This window comes from Vulpes lagopus, chromosome 10 (genome assembly GCF_018345385.1).
Source record: "Vulpes lagopus strain Blue_001 chromosome 10, ASM1834538v1, whole genome shotgun sequence".
NCBI classification, from domain to species: domain Eukaryota; kingdom Metazoa; phylum Chordata; class Mammalia; order Carnivora; family Canidae; genus Vulpes; species Vulpes lagopus.
This window is the reverse complement of record NC_054833.1, coordinates 90,573,803-90,599,900: the sequence shown is the minus strand read 5'-3', so window position 1 is coordinate 90,599,900 and position 26,098 is coordinate 90,573,803. Positions and strand designations below refer to the sequence as shown.

The 26,098-nt window shown below is 45.1% G+C and overlaps 1 protein-coding gene across 8 annotated transcripts in view; it reads right to left on the bottom strand.

Moving 5' to 3' along the window:
* ANKRD11 (ankyrin repeat domain 11) overlaps positions 1-25,548 on the bottom strand; it is a 190,886-nt gene extending 165,338 nt beyond the window's left edge. For 6 of the 8 annotated variants that reach the window (XM_041771667.1, XM_041771668.1, XM_041771660.1 and 3 more), the window contains exon 1: positions 25,242-25,548. The gene's annotated coding sequence lies outside the window, so the exon portion shown is untranslated. Of the gene's footprint in view, positions 1-16,897; positions 16,964-25,241 lie in introns of those variants that run through there. The other 2 variants (XM_041771661.1, XM_041771664.1) reach the window with 1 other exon arrangement.
* Positions 25,549-26,098: the final 550 nt, after the last annotated feature.

Here is a 26,098-nt window from a genome sequence, read left to right as displayed (position 1 = left end):
AGACAGCTGAGCAAAACAATGATGAAAAAATAGAAATACACAAATTCTAAGAAAACAATTTTAGCCAATGCCTTGTCACAGCAAACATGAAATCACAAACCCAACTCAGGTCATGTCAACCTATTGTCAAAAAATGCAGTCAAGGGGCGCCTGGGTGGCTTATTTGGTTGGGCATCTGCCTTTAGCTCAGGTCATGATCCCGGAGTCCTGGGATCGAGCCCCACATTGGGCTCTCTGCTCAGTGGGAAGCCTGCTTCTCCCTCTCCCTCTACTTGCTGCTCTGCCTACTTGTGCTCTCTGTCAAATAAATAAATAAAGTCTTTTTAAAAAATGCAGTCAAATTCAAAAGACCTTGGGGTACCTGGCAGGTTCAGTTGGTGGGGCATGGGACTCAATCTTGGAGTTGCAAATTCCAGCCCCACACTAGGTGTAGTGATGACTTTAAAAAAATAAAATCTTAAGGGGCACCTGAGTAGCTCACTAGGTTAAGCATCCAAATCTTGATTTCAGCTCAGGTCATGATCTTGGGGTCGTCAGATTGACCCCTGCATTTGGCCCCATTCTCAGCGGGGAGTCTGCTTAAGATTTTGTCTCTGCCCCTCCCCACCCCCTGCATGCACTCCGTTGTGCTCTCTCTCAAATAATAAAAATTCTTTAAAATTTTTTTCAAAAGACCTTGTCTTCAACATCCCTAGAACTAATTCTTGCTTGTCACAACACTTAATAACCCAGCCACAAACAGGAGGTAGAATCAGAACTCTTAACTGGAAAAGTGTTAATATCTCATGTTATTCTCAGTTCTTAGCTTGTGTATACAACAGTAAAGTGATTTGCTTCGTAATGATAAAATGACTATTTACATGTCAACATAAGGAAGAAATACAGACCAAACCTGGCCAAACTGGGAGCAGTGTCTGGACCTTACCGGCCCACACCTGCTTCTGACCAGACCGGGCAAGCAGGCAGATCCTGACTCAGCAGGGCGTGGATCTCTAAACAGCAGCCGCAGACGCAGCTGAGACCTCCAGCTGCAGGGACTGGGCTGCCCAGAAAGACTCTTCTCCCTGTTCTCACGCCCAACCGGGGTAACTGGTTCTTCCAGAAAGAGGCTCTAGCACCTTGATCCTGCCAATGCCACTATGACCACTGCCACTCCATGCACAGACAGGAGAGGGGACTGGGTTTGCCACCAGCCCCTCCCTTCCCCAAAGGCCCACCACCACCCACCTTCTTCCCTGACTCCGTTGGTATTCCTTCCCCAAATCCACCTGTGCTTCTAGAAACTCCTCTGCCTTCAGAAGACTGTCCAAGAGATGCCTTCCCCTTCTTCCGGACCCACAACCTTCAGCCAAAAAGTATCCACTGGCTTTGCAGACACTGATCTCCCAGCACTCACACAGTTACATGTTCCTTGGAGTCCAAAGGGCTTCCACCATCATGGAGACAGGCAAACACTACTGTGCACAATTACACATTACAATAATGACAAATTTTAATAAAATTAACTTTGTAACCATTAATCTTTTTCAGCCTTTTCTAGACAGAAATAGGGAAATCTCCATAAAATACAACACCCCCTAAACAACAGTCCCCCAAAGAATGAAACTTTTCAACCTATTCAGAAAGGATGACTAGTTTGACACTTCTCTCAAAGGTCAGAATTTTACTGCTTTTGACCCAAGGAATGGAGAAAGAAAATAGTTAAATGGTCTTTAGAAATAAATTAAGAGAATAGGATGCCTGGGTGGCTCAGCAGTTTAGTTCCTGGCTTCAGCCCAGAGTGTGATCCCAGAGTCCCAGAATCAAGTCCCACATTGGGATCCCTACATGGAGACTGCTTCTCCCTCTGCCTGTGTTTCTGCCTCTCTCTCTCTCTCTCTCTCATGAATAAATAATTTTTTTTTAAAAAGGAAGGAAGAAATTAAGAGCATGCATACATAATTGGTGAGCATGAGTCAGCACCACCTCAGCAGAAAGCAATCTAGCAAAATCAAAATGTTAAATACCTGTCACCCTTGACCCAGCAATGCTAGGGATGTAACCTACACCCATGCACAAGGACATTATCCTGTCTGTAAAACAGGGGGAAGAGGCAAATGAAGTAGGTTGTGGCACACTCCTATCACCATGATGAAACAACAGGAGGCAGCTCTGTATCGATTTTTTTTTTAAATAGCCACTTCTCTTCTTTTTTTTTAAGATATTATTGTTGTTGTTGTTATTATTATTATTATTATTCATGAGAGACAGAGAGAGGCAGAAACATAGGCAGAGGGAGGAGCAGGCTCCCTGCAGGGAGCCCGAGCGGGACTCGATCCCAGGACCCTGGGATCATGGCCTGAGCCAAAGGTAAATGCTCAGCCACTGAGCCACCCAGGTGCCCTGCAGCTCTGTATGTATTAATACAGAATATACTCCAAGAAGAACACGCCTAGCCCGGTGCACCAACCACTTTCTATACACTCACAGGTATGCACATGCAAGGATGACCAAGGTGTGCAGAAGCTGCCTCTGGGCTAGCGCTCGAAGGCTGGGGACCTGAGGCCAAAACTCCCCATGCCAGCCAACACAAAGAAAACCACTATTCCCAATGGAAAAAACATAAAGATATAAGCAGAACAAAATTAAATGGTGTTAAGATAAGAAAATGCATAATTTTAGTTCTCAAAACAGAATCAATCCATACATCACCATGGAGTCATTAACAACCCTAGGTACAGAGACTTCTGTTTTCTCCTATTACTGAAAATTCTAGCCAACCTCTGTCAAAACTTAAGATTTTTACTATTCAAGTTACTTACACTTCTCTATATAACAAAAGTGGGCGAGACCTAAGTCACCAGATGTAAACATCTTGAAGCGTTCTAGAACTCTTTGCCTAGAACCACAATCCTAATGTTTATTGCACTGGCTGGAAAGTAGACATAGGAATACACCCTCTCCCTCCTCCTGTACCATGTCCCCGCCTCACTCCCCCCAGGAATCTGGCACTCAGAGAGGCATCAGAAAAGCTGGGGCACAGACCAGACTTGACCTCTGAGTCTCTTTGCAGACCCATCTTACTCTACAGGAGAACACACAACATGCACAGACTAGCATACAAGATCTGGCTGGCAATGTAATGTATGGGACCTCACTAAGCTTGGAGCTAATTAAGGGTAAAATAGGAAAAATGGGTGGAAGTCTACTTATAGCATCTATTAATGAAAACAAGTAGCTTAGGAAAGTGAGAAGGGGGATCCCTGGGTGGCTCAGTGGTTTAGAGCCTGCCTTTGGCTCAGGGTGTGATCCTGGAGTCCCATGATCGAGTCCCACATCGGGCTTCCTGCATGGAGTCTGCTTCTCCCTCTGCCTCTGCCTCTCTCTTTCTTTCTCTGTGGTTGTTGTGAATAAATGAATAAAATCTTAAAAAAAAAAGAGAGAGAGAAAGGTTTGTTTTTTTTTTATTTTAAGGTTTTATTTATTCATGAGAGACGAGAGAGAGAGAAAGAGAGAGAGACACGCAGGGACAGAGGGAGAAGCAAGGCCCCCTACAGGGAGCCCAATGTGGGACTCAGTCCCAGAACCCCCAGATCATGTCCTGAGCCAAAAGCAGATGCTCAACCACTGAGCCACCCAGGTGCCCCAAGAGAAAAAAGTTCTTTAGTCTTGCTTGGTCTTACCTACCCTTAGAAGGACGTAGTTTAGCTTGCTAAATGCACCTGAGCAAATGGATGCAATATGAAACACATAAGCATTACCTGCAAAGTATTTCTCCCATATTTTTTATAAGAACATGTGAACTGTAGAAAAGGTGAAATTACCACAGTGCACATGTGCCAGCCCACACACAGACTCAAGGGCTCACACTCCCTCTCCTCTCCGTCCACATATCTATGTGAAGCAAAATTATGTCCAACAAAACCACAGAATCATTATCACACATATGTAAATTAACAATTACTAATATCGGACGCCTGGGTGGCTCGGTGGTTAAGCGCCTGCCTTTGGCTCAGGGCGTGATCCTGGAATCCCAGGATCAAGTCCCACATTGGGCTCCCTGCATGGAGCCTGCTTCTCCCTCTGCCTCTGTCTCTGCCTCTCTCTGTGTGTCTCTCATGAATAAATTTTTTTAAAAATTACTAATATCATCTTGTATCTAGTTCAAAATTATACAAGTGTTGCCATTTTTTAATTGAGGCATAACTGACATACAACCCAAAACAGTTTTTAAAAGCCATTGTGTTCCCTCCCTCCAAACCAGGATCCAAGCAAGGTTTCCTCATCGCCATCTGATCATTAATATAGACCCAGGTTAAACATTTGGTAAGAATACAGATGATGCTATGAATCAGTATTAGTAATGATGAGTTGGATCACCTGATTAATAAGGTAGGGACCACCAAATCTTTCCACTTCTAAAGAAACCCATGACCCTCTGCAACCAAGAAATAATCTATGGGGTGATCCTTCATCACTATTAACAATCCAAAAATTTTACTTATGTAGGTAATGTTTAATCTGACTTTAATCAAGCCTTTCAACCAAACTTCCAGTTTACAGGAAACACAGGACAAAGAATAAGTGAAACCACACAAGCAGGAAAAAGCCAGACAACTCAAGAACGCCCTCCCGTGTACAGATGACTGGTCTGGACTCATGAAGAAAAACAAAGCAAGGAGAGTTACTTGACATTAAAAACACTAAAGGCAAGCAAATGAATGGCAAGAAGACATGTATAAGTTAGCTAGGATTCCAGAGCTAGTGGACTGCACAATATAAAAATGACTTCTGAGGTATAATGTGGTGTTACAGTATGCAGGAGGCAGTCATTTTATAGACATGACTATTGAGAGTTAAGTGTCCTGAGGTCTACATTTTACTTTTTGAGAGAGAGAGCGAGCACACAAGGGCAGAGGATCAGAGGGAGAAGCAGACTCCCCAGTGAACCCCTCAGGTGCCCCTATATTTTACTTTCACTGTCAGGCAACAGGACACATGGGAATGCAAGGCAAACATGGCAAATGTTAACAAAGCCTGAATCCAGATGATAGGACATGGAGGTACTAGGTACTCTCACTGCTTCTCCGTATTCCTGAAATGTTTCACAGTACTCTCTTTACTTCTCCATATTTCTGAAAAGGGTGAGGACAGGAGAGAAAACACTGATTTGTTGCTCAAGTTTACTGAACTAATAGGTGCTTACAAAATCAATTAATAAAAGTATTTCAAACTAGTATTAAATGATAGAAAATTATTTTTTATTTTGTTAAATATGACAAAGGTAGTATGATCGTGTAAGAAATTAGCCTAAATGACGTTTTTCCAGATCTGTAGTTTGCTTTAAAATACTCCAACAGGGGCACCTAGGTGGGTTCAGCTGGTGAAGCATCTACATTTGGCTCACATGATATTAGGGTCCTGGGATCCAGCCTGGAGCCAGGCTACTGCTCAGTGGGGAGACTGAGAAGCAGTCTCCTGCTCTCTCTCATAAATAAATAAAACCTTAAAAAAAAAATACCATAAATAAATAAAGCCTTAACAAAAATAAAATCCTTCAACATAATAATGCAGTGCATGGATCACTCAGTCAGTGAAGCATCTGCCTTCAGCTCAGGTCATGATCCTGGGGTTCTGGGATGGATCCTCTGCTCAGCAGGGAGTCTTCTCCTGCCTCTCCTCCTTGCTGTGGGCATACACACACATATTTTTTCTCCCTAAGGAATTAAAAAATCTTTTTAAAAAATACTTTAACAAAAATAATAATGAAGCAAATAGAGCGAAATGCTAATTGTTAAGTCTAAATGATATACATAGGATGTTCATTTTACTATTCTACTTTTCTGTATTTTATAATACAAAGTCAAAAATGAATGCTCCTTTAAAAAAATGTGTTAGTGGTGCAGCTGCTGTGGAAAACACTTTGGCAGTTCCTCAAAAAGTTAAACATAGAATTACCATATGATCCAGCAATTCCACTTCTGGGTATATCCCCAAAAGAACTGAAAGCAGGAACCTGAAGAGATATTTGTATACCCATGTCCATGGTAGCACCATTTACAATAGTTAACAACCCAAGTGCTCATCAACAGATACACAAAATCAGTACATACATACAATAGAATACGATTCGGCCTTAAAAAGGAAGAAAATTCTGCTACAACATTGAACCTTTAAATCATGATGCTGGGGCAGCCCAGGTGGCTCAGCGGTTTAGTGCCTGCCTTCAGCCCAGGGCCTGATCCTGGAGACCCGGATCGAGTCCCGCGTCAGGCTCCCTGCATGGAGCCTGCTCCTCCCTCTGCCTGTGTCTCTGCCTCTCTCCGTGTGTCTCTCATGAATAAATAAATTAAATCTTAAAACAAAAATAAAAATAAATAAATCATGATGCTGAATGAAATAAGCCAGACACAAATGGACAAATACTGACAATTCCACTTACATCAAGTACCTAGAGTCATCAAATTCACAGAAAGTACAATGGTGGTTACCAGGAAATGGTGGAAGGGGAAATGGGGAGTTACTATTTAATGGGACAGGGTTTCCATTTGGAGTGATGAAGTTCTGGACATAGACGGGGTGATGGTTCACAATAATGTGAATGTACCCACTGCCACTGAATTAGATGCTGAAAAGTAGTTAAAAGGGTAAATCTTATGTAATTTATATTTTATTACAGTAAAAAAAAATACAAAGAAAGATGGGGAAAGTTTATGAATATATAGATGAAGGTCACAACCCCTAACTCTACACCAGAGAGCACCTGGAGAGAGCTCTAGCTAAAAACAGATACAGATATCGTCTGCCACAGCTTTTACAAAAGACCTACAGTGGTATTAGTTTTCACTAACCAAAAGAAATCCAAAGAGGATTTTCACTTTTATCAAAGAAAGCAAAAAGCAAAATCAGAATTCAGCGTTGGTTTTGCGCGAGCCAAGGTATAGCAGCAGCACTCCCAGAAACAAGAAGGGCCCCACCCAGCTCCTTCCCCAGGAACTACACTCAGAATCTCAGCAGTGGGCAGCCGGGTGGCTCAGCAGGTTAGCCCAAGGTGTGATCCTGGAGACCAGGGATCAAGTCCCATGTCGGGCTTCCTGCATGGAGCCTGCTTCTGTCTCTGCCTCTCTCTCCTGTGTCTCTCGTGAATAAATAAATAAAATCTTTAAAAAAAAAAAAATCTCAGCAGCAAGCCTTCAGAGTTTTGAACTGTATCTTTTAGCATCTGTGCTTTATCTCAATTTATTTTGTGTATCCATTAACAAGAGGCATCCTGAGATATCAGAAAAGCCTCCCAGAGTCTGGGAATGCTCAAAAATTTTTGCAGGTAAGTTAATGGTAACTACTTCCTCCCTTTACATCATTTCAGCTTACTTCATAGGAGCACTCTCCTTTCAGACAGGAGGGGAGACTTGTCAAAGGCAAAAATCAACACCATGATGCAGAACCTTTCTGAAATATTCCCTGAAAACCTGGCTAAGTATTACAGAATTTAAGATGAGGATCATGCTTGGGATGTCTGGGTGACTCAGTAGGTTAAGCATCTGTTTTCAGACAGGGTCACGATCCCAGGATCCTGGGATTGAGCCCCACCACAATGGGCTCTCTGCTGAGCTGGGAGTCTCCTTCTCCCTCTCTCTCTTCCCCTACCCCAGCTCACATTCTCTCAAATAAATAAATAAATCTTAAAAAAAAAAAAAAAAAAAAAAAGAGGGATGCTTCAGTCAGTCAGGCATCTACCTTCAGCTCAGGTCATGCTCTCAGCCCCACACTGGGCTCCTTGCTCCTGGGGCAGCCTGCTTCTCCCTCTCCCTCTGCCCCCTGCTTGCGCTCTGTCAAATAAATAAATCTCTTAAAAAAAAAAAAAGATGAGGATTATCTTCTCTTTTTGTTTTTCTTTTTAAGATTTTGATTCATGAGAGATACAAAGAGAGAGGCAAAGACATGGGCAGAGGGAGAAGCAGGCTCCCTGCGGGGAACCCAATGTAGGACTCCATCCCAGGACCCTGGGATCAGACCTGAGCCAAAGGCAGATGTTCAACCACTGAGCCACCCAGGTGCCCCCAGAACCACCCTTCTCTTAACTAGTTTATTTCTACTACATCTGAAGATACCTTTTTCATTAAACTGACTCACCGGATAGCAAGTGTCTACCTATGAGCAAAAAATATCAAAATCTTGGTAACGCAGACCTAGAACACTTAAGTCACGCCATTACCCTTTTTTCTCAACACATCGTAATCTGACTTCACTGGATGTTAGAGCTGCAGAGAACTTATGGGAAGAACGGAGCCAATCATCCTTTCTCTGTCCCTAGTGTGCATGTTTTCTTTCTTTCTTCCAGTTTTCAGAGTACTGGTGATTGCACACCTTTAGATATAATTAATTGTGCTTCATGGAAAAGAGCTCACAGTAAAAGTTTTAGAATCATTAAATACAATAGATACATTTTAATTTTTTTAATATTTTATTTATTCATGAGAGACACAGAGAGAGGCAGAGACATAGCCAGAGGGAGGAGAAGCAGGCTTCCATGTAGGAGGCCAATGTGGGACTCGATCCCAGAATTCCAGAGGCAAAGGCAGACAGTCAACCGCTAAGCCACCCAGGCGTCCCAATAGATACATTTTAAATGTCAAAAATTAGACCTTACATTTGTTTCTTGATATGTATTCGGCAATATCCAATTTATTATGGCTTCAAAAAAATTTAATGGTTTAACATACAGACTGCTTAATAAGCTGGTTTTGAGTTTTACTTTGTTTTTATTTTATTTTATTTTTTTTTATTTTTTTTTTTTTTACTTTGTTTTTAAAGATATGTTTGTTTATTTGAAAGAGGGTGAGGGGCAGAGAGAATCTTCAAGCATACTCCCTGCTGAGTGCAGAGCTCAACTCTGGGCTCCAGCCCACAAACCATGACATCACGACCTGAGCCAAAACCAAGATACTCAACTGCCTGAGCCACTCAGGCACCCCGAGTTTAACTTTCTCAGGAATGGTTCCTAACCAGTCTTTGCCAGGACACGAAACATCAGTGGGCACAGCTCAGTGGCCTGCTCAGCCAGCCTGGACTTGGGACTGTGGGGGAACAGCACACAGGCCAGCCCTCAGGGATGGCAGGCACAAGCCAAGAAACATCCCCATGACTCAAGAGCTGTGCTTCTATAGCCAGGGTCCAACAAACAAGAGTGCACCTATGAACCATCACCCTAACAGTGTGAATGCAACAACAACAAAGAAAAAAACAAAAAGGAGAGGATAAGTAAAGCCAGATTCTTGGGATGTATTTTTCTACTGAAATCTCTCAGGGACCTGGTGGCTCAGTGGTTGAGCGTCTCCCTCAAGCTCAGGTTGTGATCCCAGGGTCCTGGGATTGAGTCCCACATCAGGTTCCCCACAGGGAGCCTGCTTCTCCCTCTGCCTGTGTCTCTGCCTCTCTCTCTGCCTCTCGTAAATAAATAAAATCTTTAAAAAGAAAGAAATCTCTCAAATCTACATAAAACTAAGACATCCTATTCCAAACATCTTAGCAGAAAAGAAAGACCAATACACCATTAATCTGACATCTCCATCCCACCTGAGAACATTCCTACTTTGCCCACCAAGTCAGCAGACACAATGTCCCAAAGTGACCAGCTCTCAGGCAGCCCTCACAGACTGCCCCCAAGAAGCAACCTGGAGGTCTTTCTCACATAAGTAGTGTCCGTGTACCCTTGAATCCTTGCTGTACTCAACAGTCACACCAGCTGGAGGCTTCCCCCTTGGGACTACACTCTCTCCTCACACCTGATGGCTGGTGGATAACAGTTCTCAGCACATTTCTAACACCATCAACAACAACCAACAGTTTCTTCCTAGGAAATCTGCATCAGGATTTCTCATAAATGAATCTCTATGCTTAATGAAAATCCTTATTCTCATAACTCTCACATCAAAGAACCACACCTCAAGGAAAGGAAACCTTCATTGTTCTCACGTTTTCTGCAATGAGGTACGATGGAAAACTAAACATACACAAACTGAGCCATCCTCCACAGACATACATGGGCCCTACGTGAAATGACCCAAATCAGGTAAACATCCCATCTTTGAGAAACATATGGACAATGTATTAACCTGCTCCCATAGTCCTTAGGAGTTCTGTGTATCAGGTAACTGACCTCAGGGACAGAGTAGTGTCCCTAGAAGAACAAGTAGTACCAGGCAGGTCTGTCTCCTATATAAAACAAATGTGACTTGATATAAAAAATATCTCACTACTCAGAAATGACTTTTCATAAAACTGAGGACTATTTTTAGCAGCCTGAAAAAAAACTACTTCCTTAGCCTAATCAACACTTGATGCTCAGTTTTGTATAAATTCAGTTTACAGACTATATCTGACTGTTTACCTTCTAAAGCATAGTCATGTACAGATATACTAACACTCCAGCAACAAAGACAGGGCAAAAAGCAGAAGTGGCCAGAGGTGGTGAGCCATATGGACTTTAGAGAACTCCAACCAATGGTGTCAGAAAAATCCACTGGCCTCGCCCTGTTTAGGAGGTTTTTAGATGGCATTTCTAGTACTAAGTAAGCACTGGTGAGGTCTTGCAATGATCTTTTTTTTCCCCCCAGCTTTATTGAAAAATAATTGACTTACATCTCTGTGTAAGTTTCAGGCATACAGCATGGTGGCTTGTTTACAGATATTACAGGAGAGATTCAAGTAGATACCACAAAAAGAGAAAGAAAAAACTCAGGACTTACTCTTAACCACTGTGCTATAGATCACAGAGCAGTATCTGTTCTCTTCACCATGTCATCCATCACATCCCTAAGACTTATTTATAACTGGAAATTTGTACCTTTTGCCCACCTTTTTCTAGTTCTGCCTCCTGTACTCTGGTAACCACAAGCCTGGTCTCTTTTTCTGAGTTTGGTTTTTGTTTTTGTTTTTTTAGATTCCAAACCTAAGTGAGTCTATACAGTATTTCTCTTTCTCTGCCTGACTTCACTGAGCACAATAGTTTCAAGGTCCATCCATGTTGCCATAAATGGAAGATTTCCTCAACTGCTTTACGGATGAATAATATTTCATTTTACATATAAAATATAAACCACAACTTCTTTATCCATTCACCCGCCAATGGGACACTTAAGTTGTCTGCCCCTCTTGGCTAATGTAAATAATTCTGCAATGCATGTAGGGTGCAGATATCTTTTCACGTTAGCATTTTCACTTCCTTTGGATATGTTCCTAGAAGTGGGATTGCTAGATCATATGGCAATTCTATTTTTATTTTTTGAGGACCCTCCATACTATTTTCCATAATGGCTGAACCAATTTACATTCCCACCAGCAGTACACAAGGGTCTTCTCTTCCCCCCATCCACACCAATATGTGTTATCACTCACGTTTTTTATGATAGCCATTTTAGCAGGTGCGAGGCTGTATCTCATTGTTTTGATTTGCATTTCCCTGTTGTCTTTCCCTGTATCTGTTGGCCTTTCATAGATCTTTGGAGAAATGTCTACTCAGGTTCTTTGCCCATTTTTTTAACTGCATTATTTGAGTTTTTCTTTTCTTTTGCTATGCAGTTATAGGAGTTTTTATATTTTTTTTGTATATTAACCCACCATCAAATATATACTTTGCAAATATTTTCTCCCTTTCCATAAGCTGCCCTTTCATTTTGTTGATGGTTCCCTTAGCTGTGCATGAACTTCTTTTGAAGAAAGCTCCATTGTGCAGCCTGGGTGGCTCAGCAGTTTAGCGCCTACCTTTGGCCCAGGGCGTGAACCTGGAGACCCGGGATCAAGTCCCACGTCAGGCTCCCTGCATGGAGCCTGCTTCTCCCTCTGCCTGTGTCTCTGCCTCTCTCTCTCTCTCTCTCTCTCTCTCTCTCTCTCTCTCTCGTGAATGAATAAATAAAATCTTTTAAAAAATAAAAATTAAAAATAAAGAAAGCTCCATGAGTCAAGAGAGGACACAAGCGATATAACATGATGCTAACAAAACATTAACATAAACTCACTAACATCTGGAACAAACTAGACTTTTACATTTTACAACCCAAAGAGTAATTTTTATTGCTTGATTAGATTATAACGCTTGAGAAATAGGCCCATAACAGGAATGAAAACTTAAAACCACTCGGTTACACCATGCACCTGAAATCATAGCCCTCAAAAGTATCCATGGACAAACAATAACAAGTCAGCCTCAGCTAGGGTAAGAACAGCCATGACCTCAAGAGTGCTCCATCCCATCCCCCATCCCTGCTGTGACCGGCACAGTCACCAAACACTGGAGCTAGGGACACCAGTAATTTATAAATCCAGACTGCATTGCTCTGTAGCTTCTAAATGCAGTCTGCTAATCAAGAAAGGACGAATGGCAAGAAAGACCAAAGAGAGGAAAGGACAGAAGAGGGGAGGGGAGGTAATAGGGGAAGGAAAGAGAGGAGAGGAGTGAAAGAACTGAACCAGTGGCAGAATTAGCTCTGTGACAGTGTTAACAACTATAAAAAAAAAAAATTTCTCTCCATCAAAGAAACTCCAGCTGTCAACCAGTGAAAAGGTAAAATGCAGCAAAGTTACAGAGGGATTGGTATCAAGGGGATTTAGCAGAACTAAGGCAAGTTTAAAAGTAAACAGAAGGAAGTAAACACACCACACACAGGCAGGCCACCCTTGGCCCTGAGGCAACTCCCTTTATTAGTGCCCCACCCGGGGCACCTGCAATGGTCAGGCTGTCCAAAACATTTACTTTTGCTCTCCATTTATTTCTGCGTCTGCAATCAAACTACATTCAATTTAGACTCCTGACAGAAACAGTACAGTCAACAGAGACAGCCACCCAATAGAAAGCTGTCTAAGCCAGATGCCCTGAAATTCACTATTGCTCAAACCAAAGACAGACACTAGGACAAAGCTCTTCTACCCCAGCACATAGTAAATAGTGCTGTAACAGAGCAGGATAAAGCCTACATTTTACCAACTTGAAGTAACTCAGGAATACTCTCACACTACTAAATATGTTTGGCACATGTTTAACATATTAAGTATTTCTTACATGGAATATATTTCCTGATAGGTATTATTCTCTGGCCATAAGCCTCTTTTTTTAAGTCATTAACTTGAAAGATTGAGCTGTCATGCAAATATTAATCAAATACCTATTAATATGTGTGTTGATATATGTAAAATACAAAACAAACACAAGTCCAACATAAGTCTAACAAAAACAAAGTACAGGGTGCCTGGCTGGCTCAGTCAGGGAGCATGTGACTCTTGACCTCAGGGTTTTAACCCTGTCCATGTTACAGTACAGGGCTGTAACCCCTGTACACCATTCTGGGTGTAGAGATTACTTAAAAAATAAAATAAAATCGGGGCACCTGGGTGGCTCCATCAGTTAAGCGTGTGACTTTGGCTCAGGTCATGATCTCAGGGTCCTGGGATTGAGCCCCGTGTCATGCTCCATGCTCAGCATGGAGACTGCTCCTCCCTCTCCCTCTCCTTGTGCTTTCTCTCAAATAATAAAACCTTTAAAAAAATAAAATATAATCTTAAAAGAAAAGTCTAACAAAGTATTTGAGCAAGTAACAAGATAGCAAATACCTTCCTTCCATGCTGACTGTACCAGCAGGCTACTTCAGCCTCCCAATCTCTGGCCCCTCCTATATATGAACCCCAAGCTACTATCCCTGGCCTGCAGTTTATACTGTCTTAGCCAAGACTCTGTCTTGAACATAAGAGGTCCAGGCTCCTGGCCTCTGCCCGTCAGACTGCACCATGAGAACAGGAGCATACAGGTTTCTCACAGGTGCAGAGGTCCCATCGCATCTAGTGTGCCATGCTACAGGCACAAGACCATACCCAAGCCCCCTCCTGCCTCTCTTCCATCACCTCTGTCTCTTCACAAGACTGTCCATCACTTGTATGCCCCATTCCCTCTGCTCTGAATCAACTCATCTCTCATTTTCTACCATTTCTATACGAATACATATTAGCAAACCACCACCTCCTCTAAGTCTTCACAACTTGCTTACCCAGCCCACCTGAAGAGCCCCCTCCATTACGAGGCTCTTCAGATCCTCTCAGGAACATCTTGGACCACACCACCCCCTCTCTGTTGACAGAACCTCCTTCTCTTGCCTACAACACTCCCCCCTCATTGACAGACCTTCCGCCAGGCTCTCCTCACTGCACTTCACTCCCTAGTTACTTCTGTGATGGGTATTTCAGCCACTCCTTTGAGCTCGAGCTTTATTCCTACAACAAATTTTAAATCCCATCATCCATTTCTAATTAGCTGTTTTATATTTTTCCCTGGAAAACAGTGTTCCTACTTTCTGCAATAGTGCCTCTGGTGAGAATTCTTTTAAACCTGCTTATTTGTCCAAAAGTGGAGGGCAGTGGGGTGAAGGACAAACAAGACACGTGGGTGACCTAGCATTCACCTGCCTCCAGGAGCACTGCCCACTCTTAGATACCATCCTTCCTCGTGTCGTGACTTCCCACATTCAGGCACAGGTTCTCCCAGAGCCAGTCTGACCTCCATCGGGCCTGTCTACCAGCATCACACTCGGACACACCACCTCCTGCCACAGAGCAGGGAATACCACTTTCTCAGCAGGCCCAGTCTTACACAACTGGAGTCCAGTCCGTTTTCCCAGCTTTATCTGCTACTATTTTTTCAAGGGCTACATGTTCTAACAGGTCTAGCTGACATTTCCACATTACAGCCTATCTCCCAGTGCTTCCCACAGTCCATGACGGCCTCACCCTGCTTCCTACACACCGATAGCTCACTGATTCTTAAATAACACTTCCTCCAGGACATCTCCCATCCAGACTTCCAAATCAGACAGGCTTTCTCTCCCCTGTGCTCCCTCACCCCTACCCCTGACCCAAGGACCTCTTCTTCCTCCCCAGGCCCAGGGCAGGGCCAGATCTCAGTGCTCCTTGGCATCCCACGCCACATCCTAGCAGCGTGAGCAACAGTGACTACATCAGTGTAACATGGGAAAAGCTAGGTTCACCTGGTCCCGGAAGTCCCCTCCATAAACTAGGTTATTCACTCCACTTGCAAAAAGATACATAATTGTCCTCCTACTACACAGCAGTCCATCTCTGGAAAAGTAGTCAGATGTACAGCCCTTTGTAACTGTGCCAAATGGGTGAATGGTTACAAAGACGTAAAACAAAGACTGTACTTTTCAAAACTGCCAAAGTCATGAAAAACAAGGAAAGACCTGAGAAACTATTACAGACAGGAAGAGACTAAAGAGACATAACTAAATGGAATATAGGATCCTAGAATAGCAAAAGAATGTTAGAAGAAAAATGGGTGAAATCCAAATGAAGACTGGGATTTAATTAATAGTAATGTACAGGAATACCTGGATAGCTCAGTTGGGCATTTGCCTTCAGCTCAGTCATGTTCTCAGGGTCCTGGAATCAAGTCCCGCATCAGGCTCCCTGCTCAAAGAGGGTCTGCTTTTCCCTCTCCCTCTGTCCCACCACACCCTGGTACATTCTCTATTCTCCCAAAATAAATAAATAAAATCTTTAAAAAATAATAATAATAATGTACCAATGTGGACTTCTCAGCTTTGACAACCTCAGCATTGTTATATGAAACCTTACCATTCAAGAACCTGGATAAAGAATAGAATGGGGGCAGCCCCAGTGGCGCAGCGGTTTAGCGCCGCCTGCAGCCTAGGGTGTGATCCTGGCGACCCTGGATCGAGTCCCATGTCAGGCTCTCTGCATAGAGCCTGCTTCTCCCTCTGCCTGTGTCTCTGCCTCTCTCTCTCTCTCTCTGTGTCTCTATGAATAAATAAATAAATAAATAAATAATCTTTAAAAAAAGAATAGAATGGAATTAATCCATTCTATTACTTCTACCATGTGCACCACTTCTGTAAATAGTTATTCCAAAATAAAAAAAAATAAATAAGCAAAACCTCATGAAGGACATGTATTCCCACCACACTAACTCCCTATCAATGCAGAGTCTTCCCAAGGCCAAGACAGTTCTGGAGAACTGAGGCAAGCGCACCAGAGCCACCTGCACAATAACCTATTCCGAGCTCAGGTGTTATGACCACATTCATGGAAAATCTAGTGTGGCCAGCTGAACACTGCTCCCAAAGAGTCCCTATTCTAATCCCTGGAACTTGTGGGTATTTTAGGTCACACAGCAAAGGGGAATTAAGGTTGCAGATGGAATTATGTAGTCTAATCAGCAGACAGGGAGTGTATCCTGGATTATCAGGGTGGGCCCAATGTAATCACAAGGGTCCTCAAAAGTGGAAGAGGGTGCAGGAGGGTATAAAGGAGATGTCACACTGGAAGGTCAGAGATGCAACACTGCTGATGGAGAAAGGGGCCAGAGGCCAAGGAATGTGAACAGCCTCTAAAAGATGAAAGAGGCTAGGAAACAGCCTCCCCCCTGGAGCCCTTAGGAGGAACCAGCCCTGCCGACACCCTGATTTTAGCCCAGGGAAATTCACATCAGGCTTCTAATCTACAGAGCTTTAAAATAATAAACCTTGGGATCCCTGGGTGGCACAGCGGTTTGGCGCCTGCCTTTGGCCCAGGGCGCGATCCTGGAGACCCAGGATCGAATCCCACATCGGGCTCCCGGTGCATGGAGCCTGCTTCTCTCTCTGCCTGTGTCTCTGCCTCTCTCTCTCTCTCTCTCTCTCTCTGTGTGTGACTATCATAAATAAATAAAAATTTAAAAAAAAATAAAAAATAAAATAAAATCATAAACCTGTATTGTTTTAAAGCACTAAGTTTGTGGTAAAAGTGAGCAGTGGCACCACTGAAATACAGCAACACAAGCGTTTCTCCAAATTCTGAGGGCATACTGTCTTCCTCCACCCTTCACATCCTCCTGTGTCACCTCTCTAACATAACATACCTTCCACCATCTTCTGTTCCCCATCTCCCTGGAGCCAACACATTTGGGGACTTCAGAGAAAACTACCTAGGAAAGGGGAAAGGAGTAGGTTAAATAGGACAAAGATGCTCTCCCCAACTAATACTTCACTGTGCCATTTGTCTCTACTTAAATATCTCTTTTCAAAACATTAAAATTACTTCAGCACAGTCGTCTTTTACAAGTCAATCATCTGATGAGAAGCCAAGTTTAGCAGAATCAGATGTAAGCACTTCACTAAAGAGAAAGTTCCCACATAAATTCCATTAAGGTTGCATCTGCTGAAAATTAAACTATCAGTGAAAGCACATATCATTTTTCTAAGCTTCATACTAAAAGACAAAGGACACAATTCAAAGATTACCTCAAGCATTGGAGAAAAATTTTCCTACAAGAAAACGCTTTAAGTGTTAGCATATTTAATGTATTAATCGCTAACCTAAAAAACTTCAAATCTCAGATGAACTATTCTCAAAGTAATGGAAATACCCATGAAGGTAATCCAAATCCTCTACCTCTAGCAAAGAAAAAAAATTCACAAAGCCTTGGGACCCCTGGGTGGCTCTGGTTGAGCATCTGCCTTAGATCAGAGCGTGATCCCAGAGTCCTGGGATCGAGTCCCCTATTGGGCTCCTTGCATGGAGCCTGCTTCTCCTGTCTCTACCTCTCTCTCTGCCTCTCTCTGTCTCTCCTAAGTAAATAAGTAAAACCTTAAAAAAAAAAAAAATTCACAAAGCCTACACACTCCTTGAAATCAGAACCACCTGAAGGACTACGGAACACTTAAGACACTGAGGCTTCTTGGCAGTTTAGACCCCATAAGGCTGGGCTTTCTTTTTCATCATCCAAAAGGTGAGGTCGTCTTCTTCTTCTTCTTCTTCTTCTTCTTCTTCTTCTTCTTCTTCTTCTTCTTCTTCTTCTTCTTCTTCTCCTTCTTCTCCTAAGTGATCTGCATGTTCTATAATCAGCCAGGCATTTTTGTTTTTTTTTTTTTTTAAAAAAAAAAAAAAGGGATCCCTGGGTGGCGCAGCGGTTTGGCGCCTGCCTTTGGCCCAGGGCGCGATCCTGGAGACCCGGGATCGAATCCCACATCAGGCTCCCGGTGCATGGAGCCTGCTTCTCCCTCCGCCTGTGTCTCTGCCTCTCTCTCTGTGACTATCATAAATAAATAAAAATTTCAAAATAAATAAATAAATAAGAAATCTTAAAAAAAAAATCCTTCAAGAGTGTTGCTTTGGATTTTCTTGTTGTTGTTGTTTTATTTTTACTTCCTGTTTTACAGGATGTAAAACCACATTTAGAAACGGTGGTGCATGCCAGCAAGGCTTCACCTCTCAAGAGTAATAAGGTTCTTCACTACTTCTCTCACCTTCTCTATTTAAGATAAGTTTACTCAGTTATATCTATAATGATTTCAAGTTGACATCATCACCCAGAATTAAGTGAAAGTCTTATTTTGCTACATATGAGTGCAGTAGAAAATAAAGCAATCAGAACTCTGGCCAAAACCTTAAAAACCAGGGGCACCTGGGTGGCTCTGTGGTTGAGCGTCTGCCTTCAGCTCAGACGATCCCAGCCTTCAGCTCAGACGATCCCAGCATTCAGCTCAGTGATTCTGGGGTCCTGAGACTGAGTCCTGCATCCGGCTCCCCGCAGGGAGCCTGCTTCTCCCTCTGCCTATGTCTCTGCCTCTCAGTGTGTCTCTCATGAATAAATAAGAATCTTTACCAAAAAAAAAAAAACTTAAAAACCAAGCACCCTAGGCAAACTTCTCATTACTTAGAAATATTCACTATTCCAGGACATTAGCATTCTGGCTCTGGCGCCTGCCATCAGGAGGAGGGAGGAAAGGGGCACTCTCTATCAATGCCCTCGATTTGCTACACTTTAGATGAAAACTAACCTCTGATATCACAAAGTTATTAAGCATTTACAGGTTAAATTTCTTCTAGCCATTCTAAAAGGTCACATTTTAGGGCACCTGGGTGGCTCAGCAGTTGAGCATCTGCCTTTGGCTCAGTTTGTGATCCCGGGGTCCTAGGACAGAGTCCCACATCGGACTCCTCATGGGAGGCTGCTTCTCCCTCTGCCTGTATCTCTGCCCTTCTCTCTCTCTCTCTCTCTCTTGTCTCTCATGAATAAATAAATTCTTTAAAAAATATAAAATTTAAAAAAAGGTTTTAGAGAGTTAAACAAGTAACTGGAAGGCAGAGGGATTTCATCATTTTTATTTAACCTTGACAAAAAAATTCTGATTTTCAAAATGTTTTATGTTGAGAAAAGGCCAACATTTTTATATAGTGAACCAATGCACACTGGTCTCTTTACAAGTGGAAAAAGAGTGCCTACAGATTTTCAGGATAATAAATAATTCACCGCACAGATGCCAAGGGCAGAGCTGGCAACCTGGGTCTTACCCTCGGCCAGCCGGTAAGGACACTGTAACTCCCACAACCACCTCAACCTAGGTTGGGGGTGGTGGTGTCCAACAAGCCTCGGCCCAGCAACAGAATTTCCAGTCCTTTTAGCCCTTGAAAACTTCAGCTGTATTAATGGACAGACTTCTTTTATTTTCACACTGAAAACCCACTTAACTCTCCAGTCACTGAAACCAACTTCAAACCTGTGGGATTTCTTAAGTTTGAGAATGGTGTCTCTAAATATTTTCAACCACAATCAATTCCCCTTACCCCTTACTGCCTAAAACGTTAAAACCACACAAATTCAGCAGTTATCCAAACCAAAAACTCAAGTGTCTATCACTCAATTATACCCATAATTAGTCTTTTCAAAAGCAACCTTTCTAGGGCACCTGGGTGGCTCAGTGGTTGAGCATCTGCCTTTGGCTCAGGTCATGATCCTGGGGTTCTGGAATCAAGTCCCACATCAGGCTCCCCACAGGGAACCTGCTTCTCCCTCTATGTCTCTGTCTTTCTCTTTCATGAATAAATGAATAAAACCTTACAAAAAAAAAAAAAAAGGCAACCTTTCTGCCAATTACATAACATTACAAGACATAAGCAGGGGAAAATAACACACAACTCCATTCTGGTGTATTTCCCTCCAGAGAGATTACTTTTTTCTTCATAAGGCAGCCGACTCTTGATCTGGGCTCAGGTCATGATCTCAGGAAGGTGGGATCCAGCCCCTCTTCTTGCTCTGGGTTCAGCAGGGAGTGGGCTTGAGATTCTCTCCCTTTCTCTCAACCTCTTCCCCCACTTGTTGTCCATCTCTCATTCTCTCTCAAAATAAAATAAATAGGGACCCCTGGGTGGTTCAGCAGTAGAGTGTCTGCCTTCGGCCCAGGGGTTATCCTAGAGTCCTGGGATTGAGTCCCACATTGGGCTTCCTGCTTGGGACCTGCTTCTCTTTCTGCTTGTGCCTCTGCCTTTCTCTCTGTGTGTGTCTATCACAAATAAATAAAATCTCTAAAACAAAATTTATGAAATATTTTTAAATTCTAAAATTGGGGTCAGGGCAGCCTAGGTGGCTCAGCGGTTTAGCACTGCCTTCAGCCAAGGGTGTGATCCTGGAGACCCAGGATTGAGTCCCACGTCGGGCTCCCTGCATGGAGCCTGCTTCTCCCTCTGCCTGTGTCTCTGCCTCTCTCTCTCTCTCTCTCTCTGATGAATAAATAAATAAAATCTAAAAATAAATAAAAATAAAATTGGGATCCAAGGGATATTAAGAGGCCACCTCCATTCTGGAGAATTTATATTTGAACAGAATCTGTGGCCTCAAAGCTCAGGAACTTTTTTATTACAATAGCTTGGGAGGTTCAAATAAAAAAAAAAAGTAGGATAAAATGCTCAAATTTTCCAAGTACTCCACTATCATACTAAACCAGTGCTTAGGGGATCCCTGGGTGGCTCAGTGGTTTAACACCTGCCTTTGGCCCAGGGTGCGATCCTGGAGCCCCAGGATCGAGTCCCACATTGGGCTCCTGGCATGGAGCCTGCCTCTCCCTCTGCCTGTGTCTCTGCCTCTCTCTATGTCTATCATAAATAAATAAAATCTTTAAAAAATAAAAATAAAAAAATAAACCACTGCTTATGTTACAAGGGGACAGAAGGTGCTTAAAGTTCTAAATGAAATACAGCAGCAGCAAAACTACACTCAGTAAGCCTTCATCTTGGCCCCAAAAGCAGCAGTCCTACTAAAGTGCTTCGAAGGTTTTTTTTTCCTTCCCACAAAGACAACTATTCCATTAATTATTTTCCTTTATCTCTTGTGCCAACTGTAAAAGCCATGTCCCACACCTTGACCTAGATTATAAAGGAAACCTTACTTTGAGGACAAATGGGAATGTGGCTGAAATCATCACCTAGCATCATTCCTAGTCGATCAAATAAATCAAAGTTCATGATCCCAACTGTATCCTTTCAAAATCACTGAAACACTTCCAAAGACAGTCTTTAAACAATTCAACAGATATTTCTGGAGCCAATTCTATGACTACTGTCATACCCTAGACTGGCCCGTAAGTGATCACAGACCATCCTTTTTTTTTTTTTTTTTTAAGATTTTATATATTTATTCATGAGACATACATACATACAGAGAGAGAGAGAGAGAGAGGCAGATACACAGGCAGAGGGAGAAACAGGCTCCATGCAGGAAGCCTGATGTGGGAGTCGATCCCGGGTCTCCATGATCATGCCCTGGGCTGAAGTTGGCACTAAACTGCTGAGCCACAGGGGCTGCCCCATCCCTATTTTCATTAAGCATCCAGTCCCTTCTTTCACAGGGACAGATGAAAACCAAGTGTTACCCATTTGATCAATCTTGTTAATATGTGGCTTTAACAAGGTGGGATGGCACATTCCTTGGGAATGATGATTAAGAAGGTTAAGAGAAAGCATTATTTAACTAAGACCCAAAGGCTAAGTGGGAATTGCCTTGTAGATTTGGAGAGGGGAGGATCTGCAGAGGCACCAATGATGGACACACAGCAGGACCCTGGTCCAGAGGATCAGCATGTGTCGAGGCCATAGGAGAATAAGGCCCACCCATGTCCCAATCTAGGAAATGGAAGGCCAATGTACCCAGAACATCAGGAGTTTAGAGAGTGACAGTGGATCACAGAGGGGGTTTGGCAGGGCAGGGACCATACAATCAGGGTTAGGACCTTACCATAAAAATAACATCTGTAGTTCTGGTACATATATAAAACACTATTTTTAAAAAGTATTAACTGTGGAGGAGGAGCAGAGCAGAGTTAAGCACAGAAGGATAACAAAAACAGACATGGAAACACAGCTCTGTCTGCCTTAGCTCAAAAGATACCAAGAATAAGATCCATCCAGCAGAAAAGGAGCCACTTCATAACAGAAACGTCTTCATTAGAATTAACAAAGTTGTCTTTAAAGCGGATCATTTCCTAAGCCTTTTAGGCTTTCTGTGCTGATTATCTCTAAATGTCTGAGTTCCAGGAACTGAGGACTGATACTCTCTCTTTCATATAGCTTTAAGATAAAACTGGAAAAGGTGAAATGCACAAAAATTTCATTTGAAATACAATCAAGAAAACACATACTGAAAAATTTTAAGACAAAAACTTTTAGTATTTGAGTTCAATTTTTTTTAGGAAGTTTATCAAGCGGGCCAAGCTCAACCCCCACAGAGCACTGACTAAACAGCAGTAATAAACTGACACAGCATGCAGTCAGACAAGCAATGCATCCTCATTTTCACCTATTAACTAACAAATATCTTGCTATTAAAGAAAGCTCATCCATTACACTTACCACGTGAGGGATGAAGGGACTTACACAGGGTAATGGACAGATCAAAACACTTATTTTGGCAACAAATGCAGATTATGCTCTGAACCAGCATTTACTGACACTGTCTAATTACGTTATTTAATTGATAATGGGCTCATTGCCCATATGTAAAATAACGCCCCTGTTATATTGGATAAAACATAACCCTACTACATCAAATATACTTAAAAAACCAAGGCATACAAAGGTGCTTGAAAAATATTCTCCAATACAAATTTAACTCAATGTGTGGAAAGTTCTACTTGTCACAGTATCCACACTGTAATTACAGCTAACATGACAGCCACTAGTCATAAGCAGCCCATCTGGTTTAGAGAGATGAAAGGCACTGCCAGGGCAATGTGATTAGCATGGCTAGTCCACAGAGGGTCTAGAGAAGAACATCTGACAGGGCAACACAAGTAAGAAAGCAGACACAAAGTGAGAGCTGCAAATGAACTCAAGACTATGTGACATCTTTAAAAACAGACTTCTGGTAAAACTTCTCGATATTCTTTCGCCATTAAAAAATATATTTAGAATTTAAAAACCTCTCAACGTTTCAGATTTAGATCAAATTCAGCAATATTTGGGGGCAGCTGAGAGACGTGCACAAAGGACACAGAAAAATGTCATAGTTCCTTGGTCTTTGTTTCCTCCCATCCCATTCAGGAGGGCCAGCCTATCACAGGAGATCGGGCTCCTCAACACAAAACTACAGAGAAACCAGCAGCTGAATGGAGGGTGGGGGAGGAAACACCACCATAGGGATCCAATTCAAGGGTCACAATCAAAGTTGAGCAAGATGTTTTTCCTTTTTCTTTTTTTAACTACAGTTTCAAAGTAGTATCACAGCACTTGTGCAATCAGTCTCAAAAGACATAAAACAGAACAAGTCTTCCCAGACAGCAACATTTAGTAAGAGAAATCAAGGTCCCAAAGGCATCAAATACATCGTCTCAGGGTCTCTGATTTAGAACTATTCAAGTTATGCCATTGACTGGGTTTGCACAAACCAAAAATAGCAACTGTGTCAATGGCACTTTTTCCACCAGCAATATCATGTTACATCGTTTTTGCTGAATGCCTCTCATCAATCCTCCATAGGTACCAAAATATTCTAAGTTTTCCCATTCGACAACTGCACACTTTCACTCCTAGGTTGAAATGGAATGTTAAGTATATTACTCAAATCGCTTTAGAAACTCTCACCTTACAAGAAAGCCCGGAATTTCATTTTTCTACCGGGAAATCTGCAAAACCATCCCGTTCTTGGAATGGGATATAAAACCTCCTATAACCTGTGGAAATCACGAAATCCGGGCATACTGCATACTAACTGGTTTTCAAACAACAGGGTCCTCCTGGGCCAGCTTCGTCTTCCAAAGTCCCTTCCAAAAAAACCCTGGGAGCGGGGAGAGAAGACGAGCTCTCCAAAAGAACAACAGAAGCAGAAAACCTGGTTGGGGCACCAGGAAAAGAGCAGACCTCAAGAAAAACGAGGGCCCGTCCACCTCCCCGCACAGCCAAGACAAGAGATTCAACAGCACAATCCCTCTTTGAGAGGGGACTGAATCCATGTGGCAAGGCCAACCACACACACACACACACACACACACGCACACACACTCGCACTCGCACTCACAGCTACCGCCCTGCCAGGGGATGATGAAATGAGGAACGGAAATTAACATTTCAGGCAACGTCTCACATTGTTCCTTGAGGCCAAGGACTGCTGTTGCAGCCGCCACCGCCACCGCTTCCCTCCCACCCGCCCCCCGGTCCCGCCTCCCCTCCCCCCGAGACGACACCCCCGCGCCGCTGCCCCGCATTCCTGCCCCTCGGCGGGCCCACGCGCGCCGCCTGCGCCCCCGGCGCCCCCACTCTCCCTTCACGACTCGGGCTCGCCCGCCCCCTCCGGCTCGGAGCCCGAGAGCCGCCTGCTCCCGTTTCAAAACAGTGATAATAATAGGGACGCTGGGAATAACAACTACAACCCACAGCGCGGAGCCCCCCCCGGGTCAGAGGTCGGCGCACCCGCACCCCAGGCGCCCGGGGCCCCCGCCCCTCGAGCGCAGCCTCCAGCCCTCGCGGCAGCCCCGGGCCGCCCCGGCCCCCCCGGCGCGCTGCACGGCCGCCGGGCCCCCCGCCCCGCCCGGAGACCCCCGTCAGTCCCCTCGCGGCGGCCCCACCCGGAGCCCCACCCGGAGCCCCTCGCGGCCGCCCCCGGGCCCCCCGGCCCATCCGGAGACCCTCGCGGCGGCCCCGAGCCCCCCAGGAGCCCCGGGAGCCCCCCTCGCGGCCCCCCGGGCCCCCCAGGCCAGCCCGAAACCGCCAGTCGGGCCCTCACGGCGGCCCAGGCGCCCCCGGAGCCCCCGGAGCCCGCGTCAGCCGCTCACGGCGGCCCGGACCCCCCGGAGCCCCAGGTCGGCCCCTCAGGCCCCCGGGCCCGCCGGCGCCCGTCGCGCTGCTCCGCCCGGAGGGGAGGCCTGCAGGCCGCACGGCGGCCCCGTGCCCCGGCGCCCGCCCCGACCCCCGGCCCGGCCCGCGGCGGCTCTCACCGGCTCCCGGCTGCACTGCTCCGCGGGCTCCGCGGGCTCAGCGGCGGCGCGCGGGCGAGGCCATGCAGCCCCGGCCCGTCTCCCGGCCCGAGCGGGAAGGCGGCGGCGGCGGGCTCCGAGCGCCGGCGAAGCGGCGAGGCCGGCGGGAGGCGAGCCCGCCCCTCGGGCGCGGCCAGGCTCGGGCGGCGCCGCGGCGGCGCGGGCGCTCACTGAAGGGACGTCGGGCCGCGCGCTCGGCGGCGGCGCCTCCCCGCCTGGGGCCCTCGCTCCATCGCGCTCCGGCTCCGCGGCCTCTGGCTCCGGGACCCGGCGGCGGCTGCGGCGGGCGCCGGCCGCATGAGACGCCGCCGCCCATTGGCCCGCCGTATCCGCCTCCGCCATTGGCCCGCTGCGGCCGGGCACAGGGCTGCGCACGTCACGGCGTCGGGGAGGAAGTGCGCCGGCGGGGGTGAAGGGGCGGTGGCAAGAGGGGCCGCGGCGGTGACAGGCCGGGGGCGGGGCCAGGAGGACGTCCGGGGACGGATTGGTCAAGGTCGTGCGTCCCGGGCGCACGGCACGCTGGGGCAACGAGCAGCTGGATTGGCTGCTGGCGTCGAGGGGAGGGAGGGCCTTTTGTTCTCGGAGGCGACGATTGGTCTCTCCAAATGCCGGAAGCGACCTGGGGGACGGCCGAAAGACGGGGTCTGGCATCCACCGAGCGGGAAGGCGAGGTGTCCCGAGGGCGGCCGCGGCGCTCATGCACGGTCCCCGAGCCGCGTCCCCGGGGGACGCGAGTGGCTGTGGCTCCCTGGGTGAGCCGGGCACCTCCTCGGGAGGGTGGCCTGCAAAGTGGGTAAAATGCAGGCTGGCGACCCCAC